The sequence below is a fragment of the Octodon degus genome, unplaced genomic scaffold (assembly GCF_000260255.1).
Source record: "Octodon degus isolate 3935 unplaced genomic scaffold, OctDeg1.0 scaffold00177, whole genome shotgun sequence".
NCBI classification, from domain to species: Eukaryota; Metazoa; Chordata; class Mammalia; order Rodentia; family Octodontidae; genus Octodon; species Octodon degus.
Genome location: NW_004524753.1, coordinates 1,960,532 through 1,966,176, shown reverse-complemented (window position 1 = coordinate 1,966,176; position 5,645 = coordinate 1,960,532). Strand labels below are relative to the sequence as shown.

At 43.6% G+C, this 5,645-nt stretch overlaps 1 pseudogene; it reads left to right on the top strand.

Moving 5' to 3' along the window:
• Positions 1–843: 843 nt before the first annotated feature.
• The window catches only part of LOC105740860, a 6,143-nt pseudogene continuing 1,341 nt past the window's right edge, over positions 844–5,645 (top strand).

Below are 5,645 nucleotides of genomic sequence, written 5' to 3'. Positions count from 1 at the left end.
CCACCATGCTCAATCTCAATTGCTGTCTCAGCCTGCCTCAGTGAGGGGGGCTGGCACAGCATGCTGGTGATTGAACCCTGGCCACTATGCTCTGCCTAAGCAGGTGCTTTAGTCCACTGAGCTATTTATTTATTATTTAAAAATTTGTGACAGCCTCCTTAAATTACCCGGGCTGTCCTTGACCTTGTGATCTTCCTGCCTCAGCCTCCCAATATACTGGGATTACAGCCAAGCCCCATCATGTGTAGCTTTTAAAATTCCACCTATCTATGATCTATTTTATTTTATTTTTTTGGTGGAACCAAGGATTGAACTTAGGCTCCTGGGCTTGCCAAGCAAGAGCTTGTTCTATTGAGCCATATCCCCAGTCCCTATGTTCTATTTTAGAAACAGCATCTTGCTATATTGCCCAGGATTGTCTCAAATTGCTGACTTCAGTTATCTTCCTGCCTTGGCCTCCTGAGTGCTGGGACTGACTTCACTTTTCATTTTTACCAAAGAGTAACTAAGGCTCAGAGGTTTTCTCCAGCTGCAAAGAGATTTCTTTGCAGATGTGCAATATGCAGCTTTTTGTTAGGAAAAGACCACAGCCCAGCTCTCTGACTTTTTTCTTACCAGCCTTGATCCTCATCAAATACAAGCAAGGCTTTTTGTTGACTTATTTGCCTTTGTTAGTATCATTGGCTTTGACAGATGGTGACCAACCTTGGTGGTCAACAAATACTTGTGGGGCTACTTTCCCTGGGGTCTCTGCTGGCCTCTTCTCCTCACTGTCTCTGGAGCCTTTTTGTGGTCTCAGCTGGGCTGTGACCCAGACTGACAGCTGGGGAGGAGGAGCCGGACATGGGTGGGAAGGAGACAGAGGCCCTGTTGGCTCCTCGGGCCCTGCTCGCCCAGTGTAAAGGGCAGCGCGGCCCTTTCTTCTCCCCCTACCCTTGGCCTTTGGGCCACGGTCTGCCCTGTCACGACTTTCTCCTCTTCCTACAGCACTAGGTGCTCATTTTCACTTGGCAGCAAATAGATTCAAGGGGGAAGGAGGCTCCTGGTACAGGTGACGCAGAATATTTTCCCCAGGATGAGCCTTGAGGGCTAGAGTCTGGGTTTCAGTACCTTGGGAGAGAAGTTAGAGACACAATAAAAGATCAGACCAAAAACAAACAAACAAACAAAAAACCCAAAAGAACAAAACAAAACATAACTAGTAACATTTTCAATAATTCTCATTCTTCTCTAAACATTGAAATGGATGCTTACTATACAAATTATGGGAGTTTAATGTAAAATACTATATAACTTTAACTATTTTGTTCATTTCTGCTACTTGGAAGAAGCACCTTTGTTGTTGTTGTTCCTGGAGGACAGGAGGTCACTGCTGCTTTTCTAAGGGCTGATTCTTCTTTCCTTTAAAAATGATAAACTAGCTCTTGACGATGGGCCACCAGCTCTAAAGCCATCTGTCTTTTCTCCCTGAGAGTCCCCAGACTTCTTTCTGTCATGACACTGAAGGGTAGAAATACATGTCTTCTTCTAAGTGTTGAGGAAAAGAGGCTCAAGGCAGAAGCAGTGGAACTCCCTAGGAGGAGTCCAGCCAAGGAAGGGGCAGGAGGCGGACAGCGGGAGGGGTCAGAGGGCTGGCGCTCAGGAGGAAGTAACTCAGAGTTGAAGGTGGATGCCAAACACCAAAACCATGGGTGTGGGGAGAAGACTCTTTAGAGGTGATCTGTGTGGGCCTCTCCCTGGACTCCCAGCATTAGGTTCCTGTGCTATCAGGTTAAAGAGATAGGTTTTAGACTGCCCATGGCTTTGGTGGGAAGTGTCCTGGGCCTAGATTAGACATGCCTTTGGAAAAACACTACTATTGTGGACTACTGACCTATATTGGAATATTTTGCTGAATTCATGCACCTACAATATTTGGATGACAATGGAATACTCATCTCTGACAAAACTAAACAAAAAAAGGAGATATAAATGAAGGGCAATTTTGAATCTGTATATACAAAATAGTTAGGATAAACATATAGCCACTTTCTCTTAATTCAATAAGAAGAAAGATTTGCACTAATAGTGTTTGGACAGGATATCCTGTCTGCATCTTGTACTATGAATGACTACTACAAAGGCAACAATATGCAATTATTAGTTGTTGTAAATCTCCTACCAATCTGTTTTGAAACTGTCTCATTGCAATTTTTTTCTCAATAAAATTAATTTAAAAAAAGTCCAAAATGAGCCAAATGAAAGTCAACATTTAGCAATCAACATTGTATGTAGGTCAAAAAAGAAAAGCAAAGGAATATGCTCAAGAAAGCCAGGTAGAAAGGAGGGTGATTTGGCGGGGAAGAGCTACCTAAGGAGGGTCTTGAGACAAAATTTGGGACAATCAGCGAACTCTGAATTTCAGATACATGATGAAGAATCTTTCATCACATGTATATGTATGGACCAAATGTATACTTTAAAACAACTTGCTCAGTTTTAAATCTGAAATTCAATTCCTGTATTTTTATCTGCCAGGCTGGCAATCCTGCTTTGAAGGTAATGGCCATGCTGTGGTTCTTGATTATGGAATTTGCTTTAGTCTTATTTATTGATTTGTTTTTTACTGCACACATTGGCCCTACTCTTCCGTATGCTCCACCCTCTATAAGGGATTTTGTTCGGACGTTCTTACTGCCCCAGCACTGTGGAACAACTTGTACCAGTCATAAAAACACCATCGCACTGGCCGTTCCCTTTCCCTGCAGCATCTTTTGAGAAGATGCTCATGACTCATTACAGATGGGGCAACTGAGGCCTGGAGGTCAAGCAACTTGGCTGAGTTCACAGAGCTGGGAAGTCGGAGCAGCGGTTTCAGCCTGAGCGGATCATTCTTCCAAGTCTGTGTTCTTATGTTCTGTGAATGCCTGTGTTGTGCATCAAAAACAAACAAACAAACAAACAAACAAACACCTTGGACCCAAGTCTCTGGGGGCCCAGGAGAGACTTGCAAATATTCTTGTGCTTTTGGAGCAAGGGGCATTAAGTTTTTCTGACAATAGTGAGAGAGGGAAAGGTTTTATAAAACAGAACAGAGGTGTGTTATCAGTATCGCATTACTGTAACAAAGTGCTTGGAGATAACTTAAGTTAGAAGGAAAGGTTTGGAGGGTCCAGTCTAAAGCGAGGATTCATTCATTGCTCTGGGCCTCTGGAGGTGATGGTGTGAGCAGGAGGAGGAGTGGACTGCTCACTTCCTGGCGGGAAGCAGAGAAGGGAGGATGGCTGGTCCCTAGCTCCCGGGGCTGTGCTTCCACTGGGCTAAGGAACCCAAAGCCACCCTGGAAAGGCACTTTGGGGGACATTGCCTATCTTTCAAGCACAGCAAGAGGGACTCTACAGACCTCACCACTGAGCTGCCATACACTGGGTAATGACCTGGTATGGATTTTAAAGCAGTTGTCAGAATGATGCTTTGAGAAGAAATGGTACACAGGTTTGAGACAGAGGGAAAAGTAAAAGTCACAGGATAAAACAAATGGAAGATAGAAAGGAGAGCCAAGGGAAAATTTGAGAAGTGAAAAATAAAACAAGAAAATAAACTTACTAGCCAGGCTTGATAGCAGAATGGAGAGAAAGAGGAAAGAATGTGAATGGAAAGATAGAATAGCAGACATTTCTTGACCCAAGCAACAGAGAGAAAACCTAATGAGACCATGGAGACAGAGCAAACGGAGCACGGAGGGTCTGTGGCCCTGTGCCACAGAGCTCATATTGTGTCACCCTAGGCTCGGGCAGAATGTGGCGCTCAAGAGGTGCTCAAGGACAAAACATCCTAATTTGGTGAAAACTGGGACACCTGTCTATGGTTTCAAATGGCTGAGAGGATATCAAAGAAATAAATCACCTCCCATGGAATGGGATAAACCCAAAGAAATTTACACCATCCTGCGCCACAACCAAATTTCATAAAACTAAAAAGCAACAGTAACAAGCAAACAAACAAAACAGCCGGGAGTGGGGGAGGGGAACTGCACTCATTCCAGCTCCCAAGAGGCTGAGGCAGGAGGGTTGCTGTAAGTTCAAGGGCAGCCTGGACAGCATCATGAGTACAGGGCTGCCTAGGAAGACCAAGCAAGATCCTGCTCCACCCCCAGGCTTGAAAGCAGGAAGAGAAATGTCACTTTATCTATAAAGGAAAAAGTATTTTTTAAAAAAGTAGATTCATCATCAAAAGCCACAGAGGCCAGAAAGAAGCATTACTTCTTTTTTTTTTTTAAAGAGCTGAAAGAAATCAAGGCTCACCTTGGGAGTCTGTCCTATGAAATAGTCCTTCAGGGAGGAAAATCAAAACGTTCCCAGTGGAAGGAAAACCAAGAGAATGTGCCCCTGCAAGACCTGCCTACTCTCAGAGAATGGCTGAGGGGAATTCTTGAAACATAGGAGACAAGAAAAGGAGAGATCTTGGAACATCTAAAAGGAAGAAAGAACAATGGAGTCCGATATGAATAAACACAATAAAATCTCCTCCCTAAATTATGTTTGCTGGTCAAAGCAAAAGCAGCATGTCTACAGTAGATTCCAATGTATGTAAAGGAAATAGATGAAGTGGTTATATAATAAAGTGTGTTGCGTGTGTGCACATGCTAGTATGTGGATGTGTGTGTGTGTGTGTGTGTGTGTGTGTGTGTGTGTGTAATGGGAGGCCCAGCAAAGGGGCTTACAAGGAGATTAGGCTTCTGTATTTCACTGAGACTGGTAGCATATTGAGACATACAGTTTGTATAACCTGTGTCTTGAGTATGCTGGGGGTTGTGCAAATCTGTAAATCCGTACATGGGATAAAAGGAAATAGAGCTACACAGATGTGTCACACCAATGTCATTGTCTGTGCCCTAATGTTGCACAATGTGATACTGTACTTTCCTATGAATCTGAAATTGTTTCAAGATAGAAGGAGAGAGAGGGAGCAACAGAGATGCACACAGAGAGATAGAGACAGAGACAGATAGAGATCAGAGTGTTAGAGTGCGCATGTTTTTCATGGTATCAGTATTTGGCTTCAGGGTGTCTAGGTAAACTCCAAGTGGTCTGAAGATGTCTGAGTTAGGTTCTAGCCAGCTGTAAACTACATTGATTAAGGTGGGGCATCAGTGGGTGAACCTGCAACAAGACAATCTTGTGTCTGGACCACATCCTGGTTTCCTGTGCCCTTTCAAGGGAATCAATATATTGATTTCCATTTGCCTGGTCACATGAGGCCAGCACAACTTTCATTAGGAAACGCTGCCTCTTCTTGAGCATCAGACACTGGGAACTCAAGGAAGACATCTACAAAGCCCATTTCCCTAGAGGAGGTCTCTTCTTTGAAATTTCTGATTCTTCCTTCTTCTGGGTCCATGACCTGGTCCACCCCAGAAACATGAACATGATGTTCAACCAAGTGCCTCTTAAATCCTCTCCATTCTACTTTCTAAGTAGATTTTAGTTTTGTCTCTCTCCACCGTCGTCTTCCTTGCGAGTTGTCACTGTCTACATCAATTGTCTCAGTTTTCTCTTTTTGGTCTTCTGTCTTCCATCTATGCCCTTGCAAGCTCATTCTTTTTTTTTTTTAATTTTTATTTATTTGAGAGAGAGAGAGAGAGAGAGAGAGAGAGAGAGAGAGAG